Raw genomic sequence first — 15,160 nt, 5'->3', positions numbered from 1 at the left:
ACAGAGAAAACAGAATCAGAAGGCATGGGCTTTATTCCTACTTCTAAATTCAGAATATTTTTTACTTTGCTTATCTATAAAAAATATCATAGGAGGTATGATATATTAAAAATACATACTTTTTTAGCAGACTGTTCAACCTGACCATGTTCATTTGACAGTTACCATTAGATAACTTTTGCTTCAATAATAATACTTTCTGTAAGCTTTGAATTTTCTTAAGGCTTTCTTAAATGAGGAAGCAAGGCTTTTAAAAGGTATTTGTATTTCCTATGATTTCACAGTCTGTTATCTTTCCTCACAACAATATGTTCCGTGATTCAAGATGACTGATACTCATAATTCTACAGAGAATTTTAATTTCCAGAGCTACATAGTGTTTCTGTAGAAACATTGTGCTTTTATTTCAGTGCTTTGTGATACTAGGTTTTCTGTAAGACCAAACTGCTATTTTATTTCCTGAGAATGAGGCATTCAGCATGTTTTACTATGTCTTAATTCATGAACGCAGTCACTTTTGGAGAAATTAGTTGATTTTTCATTGCTGTTTTGTCATAGAATCACAGAATCATTTAGGTTGGAAAGGACCTCTTTAGATCATCAAGTCCAATCCCCCTGCTCAAGCAGGTTGAGCGGTAGCAGATGGAATTTCACGTTTTTTAATTTGTGCCCATTACATCTTGTCCTCTCTGTGAACACTACTGTGAAGAGTCTGGCTGCCTCTTTTTCATTCCCTCCCACCAGGTATTTATACACATCGATGAGATCTCCCTGAACCATCTCTTCTCCAGGCTGAACAGTCCCATCTTTCTCAGCCTCTCCTGGTATGAAACAAGTTCCAGTCTGCTAATGGTCTTTGTAGCCCTGCTCTGGACTTACTCCAGTAAGTGTGTGTCTGTCTTGTACTGGGGAGCACTGGACTCAGTACTCCAGATGTGGCCTCACCAGTCCTGAGTAGACCCTCAGCCTGCTAGCAGCACTCTTTCTAAGGCAGCCCAAGAAGCTGCTGACCTTTTTTGCCATGACAGCACATTTCCTGGCTCATGATCAGCATTGCTGTCCACCAGGACCCCCAGGTCTTTGTCTGCCAAGATGGTTTTCAGTCACTCAGCCCCCAGTGTGTACTGGTGCCTGGTGTTATTCCTCCCCAGGGGCAGGACTTTGCCTTTCCTTCTTTTGAACTTCATGATGTTACTCTCATCCGATGTCTCCAACCTGTCCTGGTTCATCTCAATGACAGCACACCCATCTGGTCTATCAGCCATTCCTCCCAGTTTTGTGTTATTTGTGAACTTGTCGAAGGTGCACTCTGTCCCATCATCCAGGTCATTAATGAAGGTGCTAAAAGGTGTAGGCCCCAGTATCGACTTCTGGAGCACACCACTAGTGACTAGCTTCGAACTGGACTTTTTGCAGCTGATCACAACCCTCTGGACCTGGCTGTTCAGCCAGTTTTCAATCCACCTTGCTGTCCACTTATCTAACCTGTACTTTGTCAGCTTGTTGATGAGGATGTTATGGGAGACAGTCAGTGTCAAAAGCCTTACTAAAGTTGAGCTAAGCAACGTCCACTCCTCTCACCTCATCCACCAAGCTAGTCACCTTGTTGTAGTTGGCCATCAGGTTGCCTAAGCACGATTTCCCCTTTGTAAATCCATACTGACTAGTCCCAGTCACTTTCTTGTCCTTCATAAGTTTGGAAATGTTTTCCAGGATTATTTGCTCCATCACCATCCCAGGGACTGAGGTGAGCCTGACTGGCCTATAGTTTCCTGGATCTTTCTCCTTGCCCTACTTGAAGATAGGAGTGGCATTTGCTCTCTTACAGTCTTCAGGAACCTCTCCCAGCTGCCATAACCTTTCAGAGATAATAAAAAATGGCCTTGCAGTGACAGCAGCCAGCTCCCTCAGCACTTGTGGGTGCAACCCATCAGGCCCCATGGACTTCTGTTTGTTTAAGTGCTCCCTCACCTGGTCCTCCTCTGAAGGTATGTCTTCCCTCTGGTCTCAGATGTTCCCTCTGGTCTCAGAGGCCTGGGATTCCTAAAGACCAGGCTTACCAGTAAAGACTGAGGCAAAGAAAGTATTGATAACTTCATGCTTTCTCATGTCATTTGTCAACAATTCCCCCTGCCCCATTCAGCCATGAGCCCATGTTTTCCCTAGTTTTCCTTTTGCTGCTAAGGTACTTGTAGAAACCTTTCTTGTTGCCCTTCACATCCCTCACCAGATTCAGCTCCAGGCTGGCCTTGGCTTTCCTAACCCACCCCTGCTTCCACCTCTTGTACACTTCTTTTTAAGTCTGAGTTCAGTTAGGAGCTCCTTCCTCACTTGTGCAGGCCTCCTGCTGCCTTTGCTTGATTTTCAACTTGTTGGGATGGATCTTTCTTGAGCTTGGAGGTGGTGATCCTTGAATATCAACCATCTCTGCTGGCCTCTATTCAATCCAGGCCATACCCCATGGGATATGGCCCATTGCCATATCTTTGTGTTCAATGGCTGCCACATTTTTACTACATTTTGAACCTTTTGGTTATAGTTTATTGTTTCCTATTTCTGATCAAGAAATTCTATGTACAAAAAGACTGACTGATACAATGATTAGAGGATTTTAGAAGTATTTTAAAATTATCACAGTTTATTTAATGTTGCTATTATTTTCCTGTCTTCGCTCCCAGAAGTACTAACATGAAAATTCTCCAACACTGCTCCTTTACATTACACTGACAGTCTTCTAAGTTTGCATATCACATTGAAGGGCCCTACTGGAGAAAGCAATAGGAAACACAAGATGCAAAGCTGTATTTGAGCTGGAACCTGGCTTTACCGGAGCATGTGTCTGTATTATGTCCGATTCCTATGTCTTTCAGGAATCAGAGAGCCAAATGTTGGACTTTGACAGCAGTGGTGTGAGATATTTGCCCTTCCGAAGTCTAGAGGATCTCTGGTAGGGTTGTGATGGATGCACTCGACTCCCCCAAACCAGCAGCAGTTTGGTACAGGCTCCAAAGGGCCAAGAACTCCTCTAGGAGACCCCCAAAAGAGCAGAGCACAGCAAGCACCGATGCGTATGAGCTAGGAACACTGATCATGAGATTAACACATCAATAGTGGGTGTTTTTTACAAGACTTACTTATTTATAAAGGAACAAAGAAAGTTGTGGGTACAAGGAATCTCATGCATACCTCTCCCATTGTATGCAATTTGACTACGAACCAACCAGTTTATCCCATAAATATGATGGCCTAAGTGAGCCTTCTTTGAGCTCTCCCTGCTAGGCAGCATGGCTGCATGGCGGTGATCTCTCCTTGAGCTGGGACGCCTTTCAAGGTTGCTCCTCGAAGCAATGAGATCTTTTACCAAGGACAGATTACTGGATGAGCCCAATTTGAGTTCTCCCTGGACCGCAACTGGACTGCATGCCAGGCAACTCTCCCCTTGAGCAGGGACGCCTCTCCATGTTAAGAGATATTAGTCATTTAGCTTAAATAAGTAAGTTTTAAATAGAATGAATCACTTAGTTATAATGTTGTGTGATTTAGTATGCCACTTGCTTAGCTTTACTTACTTAGCATGAGTAGCTAGATTTGCTGAAGCCTTAGGCCGCAAGCTGTAAACTTTCACTTAGATTTACTGAACGTGTACTGAACTTGTACCTACTCAAGCAAAACAAGGCTTGCAGAGCCAGTGCAAACCAGGAGATAAGGAGGCTACAGCCATCAACAGCAGCTGCAACTAGACAAGATAACGGCCTGTCTGGCAACAGTGAAAGAATCCAATAAGGGGCAGAAGATCTCAGACCAGAATCACTAGTGGAGTGTGAAGAGTACGTGAGGGGCAGGTGAATAATCTGTAAGGGTATAATTGCCCAGGGGTTTCTTTGTTCGGGTCCTCCCTTCCCCCTCCTTCCCTCCTCCAGAGGCACCCAGCTCAAGCTGATCCTGCTGCTGTACCACTCCTCTATTAAATTATTTATTTTTATAAGATTCGATGCCGGAGTCTCTGCTTTGGGAAACCTAGGGTTCAAACTATGGAGCAAACTAAGACTGGACGCACAGATGGAAGGTGCTTCTTTAACATCAAGGTTTGAGATTCCTTACCTGAGACTAAGAGACCCCTTATTTGCAACAGATCCTTGGTAAGTGGCTGATAGCATGCTTAATGAATGTCTAATGAAATACATGTAGCTAATTCCATTAACCATAAACAGTTGACCAAGTCTGGGACTAAGTCTGGATCCAGCTGCACCTAGACTCCTCTCTGAGAAGGAGTTTAAAATGCAAGGGGGTCCATTCTGAACGTCATGACTCAGCGGGAGGGTCTCCCTTACCTTTTTGCATCTCCGGTCTCTGTGTAAATAATTCTAAATCTATTATAACTCAATTTTCCTTTGTATGTTTCTTCCATGTAGTAAGTAATAGAGTGAACCTTGCCATCAAACTCTGTTAAGTCACACTTTTACAAATTCATGTTAAAACTACTTTTGCTAATACTTTTGACGATGATTCTTTAAGTGATCTAAAACACTCTTCCACAACAAGAGTGTACTTTCTATCACTTTTATTGGGGCTTGATCAAGCTACTGTGTGTAGAAGAATTCAAGGTTAATAAGACCAGAGTTAAAAAATAGAGAGGTGGATTCTGCAGACTGGTGAGAAGAGGACATGCTCTGGTGAGAGGAAAGGAGTCTTGCATCCTGCTTCTTGTTGCCTGCCTTTATATATTTGATATGACTTAAAGACTAAATGACTTCCAAAAACCTTCTTATCATTGGATTACAGAGCCCAGAATATAAGTATACCCATAGAAAGAAGAGCCAGTCTAATGGTACAGTGCAATCTAAATAGGTGGGTTAGACAAAGGCTTGAAAGAAAATCACAGCTAATTAGTATCATAGTTACCTGGTGCCTGCTGGTTTTAGCTCCTGTTTCATCCACTTTTGTATAAACTTTTTTTCTAAAAAGGCTGTCTGGATTTCTTCATGATACTTGGGGAAGGTGGAAAAATGATAGGTAAATGTGTTTGAATATGTGGGGAATATTTCTTCATTACAAGTCATTAGTCTATCTAGTCTATATTGCCACCCAGCTGTGATCAAAGAAACTAAGATATTACAGGGCTTGAATATTTTGCTTTTGCTTCTGTTCAAGAAACAGATTACAGGGTATTCTTTATTTGCAGTCAGAGAGAGTATGAACAGACTACAACATGAAGGATGGAAACAGGCTATTTGTAGCATTAGTAGTCGCAGTCTGAATTTGTAAAGAAAGAGAATTCCCTCAAAGGACTCGGGGGCTGTGGGGATCCTTATCCTGTAGGACATTGTACTTGAACATGACAGCTGTCTTTTGCTGCCTATGATAGCTCCTTTTTTCTCCCCCTTCCTTTGAAACATCTAAGCTCAAGCCCATAACTTCAGTATGCATTTACATTTTAGTTTCACTAAGTCCTAAAAGCATCAAAATGCCCAAGTGCTTTGTTCACTGTGCTTTATAGTGGACCAAACTGTATCAGTACATCTGATTCTGTGTATAGCACTGAAGTATGACTAGAAGGAAAAAATGAACATATGTATATTATGAAATGCATACTAATCACTATACAAATACAAATATTGTAAAACTTGCATCCAGTTTCCAGGTTTATGAACATACAGGCTTAGAGAGTATAAAGAAAAAAATCATTACCCATACTTGATGAGTAGATAAAGTACTGAATACAAAATAAAGACAATTATGCATCCATGTTTTACTTACATTTTTTTCTTTTAGTTTTTTAGTTTTGTTGAAGCTACAAAGAAAAAAAAAAGAATTTGCTGTAGATTTTACCACAGTGCAGAGTAGAAACTGTCTTGCCACACAGGTATGGAAGATGTAGTACCTATAAAAAGGTAGCCAAATTGCAGAAGTGTATTTGTGACCTTGCTAGCTGCATTATTTTGTCATGTGTTGAACCAACTATCTTCTCTCATGATAAACTTAAAAAATAATGAAGTCCTTGTGATATCAAATTCCATGAAAACAAACTCCAGTATTAGTGGCTCATTTTTGCACAGCTTCTTTCAGATGACCTGCACTCTTCAGTCAAGTGCTTTTTTCTGTTTCTTCTTTCAAGCTCTCTTCAGAATTTATCCACACCTCATGTTAAATTGTTGTATGGCAGGCTGATTTCCTTTTCCAAATTAACTGTATATTGGCTCTGAGATTAGTAGCTCTTGTGTTGTGATAGGGCAGGATCTCCAGCACAGGAAAATGAGTCACACTGGTTCAGAATGTGTCCAATGCAATATAAAGAGTAATTCATCAAGGAGCTGTGAAGTCTGAAAGTGGATGCAAATGGTAACCATAAGCTGAGCTTTTCCAGAGGAACATTGACTCTTTTTATTTACATTTGTGACAATTTCACCTGAAAAAATCACTTAAATGTTGTGGGAAATATGTGCAGGTAGATTCCTAGATCACATAATTTTGAGTCTTCCTTGAGTTTAATTTCTCAAAAGCAGAATATAAGTTTATAATTAACAAAGGATTGAAACTAATCTTTCTGTTTCTGATGATCTGCTTTTCAGTGTGACCATTAGAGCATTGTGTCCTCATTGGGCAGAACGCATCAGTGTCAAGGACTACTCTGAAAATACAGTGAAAATCAGAAAAGTGGACAAAATAGAATGGTTACAGTTGTGTGAATTCAAAAGTACAACATATAGGAACCATGCTGAGTGTTTCATAGCACTTTCGGGACACGTAACATTGATAAAGTTCTTTCACTCATACTTCTGTGAGCGCTGCACAGCAAGAGGCATTCCATTCCTTTACTGCCACTGATAAATAAGTTGAATTATTAGGACTGAAGACATCAGAAATAGAAAGAACTTGGCATGATTATCAAATCAGTCTGCAGCAAGTTTTAGGTCAACTAACATTTCAAATACGCCAAAGTAAACAGCTTGCATTAGAGGCATCAAGGAGACAATAAAAGGTGCATCCATACAGTGCCATTTGAGGTTTCTTTTCAGAATATTAGTTTTCAGAATATTATTTTTCAGAATATGACTGCCCTTCAAACATTATCACCATACTCACAACTCAGAGATGAACTGTGAATGCACCAGAGGGCAGATGATATTGGATTTGAAAAGAAATGTGAATTCCTGAAAAGAAGGAAAGCCAGTGAAGTTCTATTTCAACAGGGACTTTTAGGGATTCAAGGGTCTGTTCATGCCCTGAAGGAGATCACAGTATATAAATACCAAGCTGGTTATGTAGAACTGGGAGTGCATGGACATCTGATAATTAAAATCACAATATAGGGTAGAAGGAGTCTACAAATGTGTTGAAAGCTCTGGATCTGCTTTGCTATAAGCCCTCCTGCTTGCAGAAGAGAAAGAGGTTTCACACTCTTCCTCTCCTGCCTGCAGAAGAGAAAGAGGATTCACACTCTTCCTTTGCTCCAGGATGCACGGCCTTTTCCAGACTGGCCTATTCATATTTTGGAGAAGAAAGCATCTTGTTTGTAATTACATATACAGAGTAGTTCACCTACCTGTCACCAGAATTACATTAGTTGTCTTTGTTTTCCCCTCTGTAATAAATTTGGCATAAAATATTTCCTATGATTAGTTTGTGTTTCCTCTCATTTATCTGTCATATCCATTGTTTCCCCTTTTTTTTCTTGAGAACAGGTTCAATTATTTGCTATGTGTTGCTGGAGTGCCTAACAAGATGAAGCTGAGGCACTGCAGTGTTCCTGCAGTACAACTAATGAGTAATAATAGTGTTGCTAGTAATAGAAGTACTGGTTGTATAATAAATTGAGAAGGGAACTGGTATAGCTGACTTAGAGCGGAGTGAATGCTGCCTGACATTTTCCAGGAAGATGTTAATCATATTATTTTCCTAGAAAAAGTAAGCAGAATAAGAGAAAAAAAGAACTACAGACTAGTTAGTGCCCTTGGGGCAGGGAGAATATATAGTTCCTAGCGTGAAAAGGTACAGGAGTCCAGAGTGCACAAAGCATGAGGCATAATGGTTCAGTGTCAGCCAGACACATGGAGGACAGGGAGGTGATTCGAGACAGCCAGCATGGCTTCCCCAAGGGCAAGTCTTGCCTGACCAACCTAGTGGCCTTCTATGATGGAGTGACTGCATCAGCAGACAAGGGAAGAGCTACGGATGTCATCTATCTGGACTTCTGCAAGGCCTTTGACACGGTCCCCACAACATACTTCTCTCTAAACTGGAGAGATATGGATTTGATGGATGGACTGTTCGGTGAATGAGGAATTGGTTGGATGGTTGCATCCGGAGGGTCGTGGTGAACGGCTCAATGTCCGGATGGAGTTCGGTGATGAGTGCTGTCCCTCAGGGGTCCGTATCGGACCAGTAGTGTTTAATATCTTCATCAATGACACAGACATGACACAGACAGTGAGATCAAGTGCACCCTCAGCAAGTTTGCAGATGACACCAAGCTATGTAGTGTGGTCGACATGCCTGAGGGATGGGATGCCATCCAGAGGGACCTGGACAAGCTTGAGAGGTGGGTCCATGTGAACCTCATGAGGTTCAACAAGGCCAAGTGCAAGGTCCTGCACCTGGGTCAGGGCAATCCCAAGCACAAATGCAGGCTGGGTGATGAATAGATTGAGAGCAGCCTTGAGGAGAAGGACTTGGGGGTGTTGGTGGATGAGAAACTCAACATGAGCCAGCAATGTGCGCTTGCAGCCCAGAATGCCAACTGTATCCTGGGCTGAATCAAAAGAAACATGGCCAGCAGGTCAAGGGAGGCAATTCTGCCCCTCTACTCTGCTCTGCTGACACCCCACCTCGAGTGCTGCATCCAGCTCTGCAGCCCCCAACATAAGAAGGACATGGACCTGTTGGAGCAAGTCCAGAGGAGGGCCATGAGGACGATCAGAGGGCTGGAGCACCTCTCCTGTGAAGACAGGCTGAGAATGTTGGTGGTGTTCAACCTGGAGAAGACTCTGGGAAGACCTCATTGCAGCCTTTCAGTACTTAAAGGGGGCTTATAAGAAAGATGGGGACAAACTTTTTAATACGGCATGTAGCGATAGGACAAGGGGTAATGGTTTTAAACAAAAAGAGGGTATATTTAGACTAGTTATAAGGAAGAAATTTTTTATGAGGAGGGTGGTGAAACACTGGCACAGGTTGCCCAGAGAGGTGGTAGACGCCACATCCCTGGAAATGTTAAAGGTCAGGTTGGATGGGGCTCTGAGCAACCTGATCTGGTTGATGATGTCCCTGCTCATTGCAGGGGGGTTGGACTAGATGACCTTTAACGGTCCCTTCCAACCCAAATCATTCTATGATTCTATGATAAGGCAGGGGACAGGACATGATTGGCTGAATCTGAAGAACTTCAGAAACAGTTTGCAAGAGATATCTTAAACTATCAGTAAAAATGTTAACAATGATATCTCCTATAGTGAAATGTTGGTCAAAGAGTTGGTGTACACTCATTGTTAGGGTAATTTGGAACTGGAGTTGTCAAAGCATTCAGAAACATCCCCTAAGAATCACTCCGGAATGACAAGGAAAGATTAGGCTTATTGAATGACAAATAGAAGTGTTAGGCTTTTTTTAAATCTTTAATTTCTATGCTGTAATAGGTATGGATGAAGTCTAGCAACAGTAATTCAGGAACCTAATATAGTTTTACATCTCTTCAAGAGAGAAAAAGATACTGAAGTCAGCTAAATGTAAACTTAGCAAAGACTGATTCACTAGAATTCACCAAAATGAAATTGTGGCTGATACGGTTTCATTTTTATAAACCTATTTGAGAGCAACCCTGAAAACTGTTTTGAGAAAACTGTTTTCTACTCTGTCATTCAGAAAGCTTTGTATGTCTAGACTGACAGTGTAACTCCCAGGTAGTAACTGAGCACATTAATAAAAACATTCAACATGGTGTTTTATCTTTGGTATGGAATCTAATGAGACAGCCAAAGACGGCAAACTTGCAAATCACCGTCTCTGAAAAGACTCTTTGCCGCAATGAGTTTCTACTCAACCTGTAGATAATCCATTGTTATTTTTCCAAATATATGCAGGTGGACAGCAATTAAATAATTTAAAAATCCTTTCTATTCCTTGATTTTAATTAAAGTATCAGGTACCTCATTTAATGAAGTAATTACATTATTGAAAGGCGGTATTAGCGCAATGAGGCTTCTGTACTGGTACCTTGTCAAATGGACATCCATCCTATTGTGGTACTGCACAAATAATATCATTTCCACATGCAGTTTAGAAAGCAAAATATCTTGTAGCTGACCTTTTACTGCTTCCATTGAATCTGGTTCTCCCTAGTGAGGAATTCTAATTTCAGCTTCAGTGAATTGGATGCTCTGGAAGCTTGATCTGATCAGACACTATTATGAAACACCAAATTTGTGTGTTAAAATTGAGACGAAGGGCAAATGCCACCAGAAGTAGAAATGCCACACTTGATGGACCAGATTCTAATTTTATTTCCATCAGTTATTGCAATGTAGTGGAATTAGTTCAGCGCAATTGTGCCATAAATAAACAATCATGACGTTATAATGGTTAGAGAGGAAGCGCTATCTAGTGAATAGAAAAGACTTATTTAATCTGCTGTAATGATAGCTACTTTTTTCACATGATCTCAAGAAAGTGACAGTCTTTGTCATTCTATTTGCTTGTGGTTTAAATAGGTCACACTAACACTTTGCTACTTTTTTGGATTATTGTGAGGATAATTAAAGTTTCACAAGCACTTTGATACCTCCAGGTAAAAGGAGTAAATAAATGTAACTACTTAATTTTTCTAGGTTGGATTGAAAAGAGAGTTGCAACTGGCAGAAGTTTATTTATAATTTTGGTGGTTGGCATAATGAGCCCTTTACATCAAAGTCTTGTAATGCAGCTGGTTATGTGAAACTTATGATTGAGTGTATAAATTAGATCTTAATGTCTTAAAAGGGACTGGATTAGTGTGGTTCAAAAAGAGACTGATTATTTTTTTTTAATTGAATGGGAATGATGGGATAATTCCTCTAGGATGCATTATGGATTCATTATGATAAAATGTACACTGGAAGGGTATGGAAAAAGCAGCTGTAAGTCACCAATTAATTTCCACTTTTCACTTTCCATGAATCCAAGAATCTAGGTAGTTATTCAGGTTTACAGTTGAATGCCATTTTTTTTTGGTTGCCAATAATATAAATATCCTCTATACAAATCCCCCTTTTCCCTAACACACACTCAGTGGTAGGAATCGTGACGGACAGGTCAAAGGGTTATTATTATAAAACTATATCAAATTATCTTTACTAGTATCTAATCTAAATGATCCTTGCTGCAGCTTAATCCTGTGACTTCTCATCTTGTCCATCACAGGAATGCAGAACGAGTTAGTCCTTTCCACTTTTAGGCAATATTTTATACAAAAGCATACAAACATGCTCTCTTTTCTTTGACTTAGGTTAAAAAATCCTGATTCTTTCAACTTCTTATGGCAGGCCATATTTTCTGAATCTCTTACCATTGCTGCTGCTCTCTTTTTGAGTGATTCTGCTAAACTGACTCCTTTGGGGGTGCTGCCTGGTGTTCCAGTCTTTTCTGAGACCAGTATGTATCTCAGGAGGGGGATAAAGGGACTGCCAATAACATAAGAAAAATTGTCTCACAAACCAAATTCTACTTTCAACCCTCAGATTACACTGATTAACATAGCATATGAGAATATAATCATATAATGATATAATGAGAATATAATTAGATGCCAAGTGACGCAAGCATAGCCTTTTTGTATCCTTAACAGTAGTTCAGCACTGCTAAATCCTAGTAGTTCCAATAACTATGATTTGGGATAAAAAACCCTACAGATTTAATTGATCCTTCTGTTAGCTCTTTGGTTTTTCTCCCTTGGCGTGATGCTTTCTCTTTAGCTCTAGGGATTAGAAACTTAATTTGGCTTCCAGTGAAGCCTGGAATTACCACATTATTCCTGTATTCAAAGAATCTGGAACTACAAGAAAAGCACTAAATATCACAAAATTTATGATTAAATTTAGAAAATTGGTAACATTAGTCATTTTCCTAAAGAATATCAATCTGACAGCCATTGATTTGTGTCCTGGTTTCAGCTGGGATAGAGTTAATTTTCTTTGTAGTAGCTGGTATAGTGTTATGTTTTGGGTCCAGTATGAGAAGAATGTTGATAACACACTGATGTTTTCAGTTGTTGCTAAGTAGTGTTTAGACCAAGTCAAGCATTTTCCAGCTTCTCATGCCCAGCCAGCAAGAAGGCTGGAGGGGCACAAGAAGTTGGGAGGGGACACAGCCAGGACAGCTGACCCAAACTGGCCAAAGGGGTATTCCATGCCATGTGACGTCATGCCCAGTATATAAACTGGGGGGAGTTGGCCTGGGGGGATCACTGCTTGGGAACTAACTGGGCATCGGTCAGCGAGTGGTGAGCAATTGCATTGTGCATCACTTGTTTTGTATATTCCAATTCTTTTATTATTATTATTGTCATTTTGTTATTGTTGTTATCATTATTAGTTTTATTATTTTCTTCCTTTCTGTCCTATTAAACTGTCTTTATCTCAACCCATGAGTTTTACATTTTTCCCAATTCTCTCCCCATTCCCACTGGGTGAGGGGGAAGTGAGCAAGTGGCTGCATGGTGCTTAGTTGCTGGCTGGGGTTAAACCATGACAATTTGTTAAATAAGTCTGTATATAATTAGTGGTAATCTACAGAAACATTTTAAACTCAACTAAAAATAGCTTTTTCTTGCATAGTTTCAGACAGCAATGATATCTTTGTCTTTTCTATTTCATTGAGAATTTTTACCAACTTTCCCACTTGCTTTCAGACTGCTGTGTTTCAAGTTGAAACAGCCTATAGTTAAAATACAGAAAAAAAAAGATAAAATAGGAAGAATGTTTATTTCTGTATGCAGATTTCCCTGCGTATGTAGTTTTACACATCAGAAATATGTTTATAACTTCTGTAGGGTAGTTTTCCCACTGTAGATCTAAACCAATGAAGGATGATTGAGATTGCTTTTTGTAGTATTTTCTATTTACTATTAAACTGTTTATGATTCCGAAAGACTTGTTTCAAAATCTATTCAAATAAGTGTGGCTGGTTTTGGCTGGGATAGAGTTAGTTTTCTTCATAGTAGCTAGTATGGGGCTATGTTTGGATTTGTGCTGAAAACAGTGTTGATCATACAGAGTTGTTTTCATTATTGTTGAGCATTGCTCACACAGAGTCAAGACCTTTTCTGCTTCTCACCCCACCCCACCAGCGAGCAGGCTGGGGGGGCACAAGGAGTTGGGAGGGGACACAGCTGGGACAGCTGACCCCAACTGACCCAAGGGATATCTCAGACCATACGACGTCATGCTCGGCATATAAAGCTGGGGGAAGAAGAAGGAAGGGGGGAATGTTCAGAGCTATGTTTGTCTTCCCAAGCAACTGTTATGCATTTCTGCTTTCCTGGAGATGGCTGAACACCTGCCTGCCCATGGGAAGTGGTGAATTAATTCCTTATTTTGCTTTGCTTCTGTGTGCAGCTTTTGCTTTACCTATTAAACTGTCTTTATCTCAACCCACAAGTTTTCTCACTTTTACTCTTCCAATGCTCTCCCCCATCGCACTGGAGGGGAGTGAGCGAGCAGCTGCGTGGGGCTTAGCTGCCAGCTGGGGTTAAACCACGACAGTGTCAGATTTCCACAGGCTTTGGATCCATCCTGTTTCTTGGTAATACATGATAGTACAATCAACTGATAGATGGAAGCTAGGGCAAAGAGCTTGTGAAAAAAATTAGGGTAAACAGATGAATTAATAATTTATTCTGAGCAAGCTATGCTAATTCCTAACCTTAATGTTTAGAAAGCTCTTGGAGTTGATCTTCTTTTATGTGATTAAATATTGGCACATACTACAAGAAAGGTCTTCTGCACTTACTTAAGAGGTAGTTATCTTTGACATCTATTTTTAACATGGGAGGAATTGCCTCTCATTTTCCATAGGGCCACAAGAGACATACATGTTTATATTAGATTGGTAAGGTTAGGTGAAATTCATCCTATCTTTAAGAAAGAGCAACTTAAAACCAAGACTGCAGTTGGTTTTTGTTCACCAAGTTATGAATATATTTCGTTACTGGTTCTTGAACAAGTGGTAGGTCTGTTTTCTCTAAGCTGTGTATATATATATATATACACACAATCAATTCCTTCAAAATCACCTTTGAATTGAGTTGCAAACAACAAATAATTAGGGAGGTTCTTTTCTTGTTTGTACTCGAAAGCTATGTACTGATCTTTATTTCTCCACTGTGGTCAAATGTTTTACATGAACCTCATGTCATATATGACAAGTTAGTTAAACCAGCAGATGTTAAGCATAGCTCAAGTTATCAAAGAAACATGTAGGTGTTGGTGAGTAACCAGTTTCTGGGTGCGTTTCTCAAAAGAACTGTCCATCAGAGAGCTTTGATATTATCAGGAAATACCGTCTGAAGTTTATGACACTGCTACATTTCCATCTGTCCCCAGAACTGATGGCGGCACTTGTGTCTATCCGTGTGCCATTTTGTAATGAGCTGAAGTTTAGAACCATAAATCATTCTCTTGCCACAGTAGTGACAGGTGCAGGATAACAGATGCAGTCTCCAATATATTAAGAGAATGCCATGATTTATTTGCATTAAGGAGGTCTGGGGTTAGCAATCTGCTTGAAACTAGATAACCATATGGTGCATGGCTGCTAGACGAGAATATTTGCCTGTAATAATGTACTGTATTAAAATGCAAGCTCCAATATTTAGCCTTGGAAAGTGTCTCTTGACACCTGTGTCAGCTCCTTGAGATGCCTGAAGACTACATTATGTGAGCTGAAGTGCAGGATGTCACCAATCTTGTGACAGCAAGCTTGGCAACTGGGTGCAAGTGTCCAATAGAGTGAAGTGTTTAAACATGCAAATATTCCCACTGGCCTCTAAGTTAGGCATGTACCTAACAACCTAACTGAATGAGGATCTACAGAAAAAAGTTTTCCGATGAAGCATTAATTGTTGTTGTACTTCTCAGTTGTCAGTAAAGAGACGATGATGCTGAACATATGGGCAAAGGAAGGACAGCTCTGT

The sequence above is a fragment of the Harpia harpyja genome, chromosome 17 (assembly GCF_026419915.1).
Source record: "Harpia harpyja isolate bHarHar1 chromosome 17, bHarHar1 primary haplotype, whole genome shotgun sequence".
Taxonomy (NCBI): Eukaryota; Metazoa; Chordata; class Aves; order Accipitriformes; family Accipitridae; genus Harpia; species Harpia harpyja.
Note: the sequence above shows the minus strand (reverse complement) of the source record.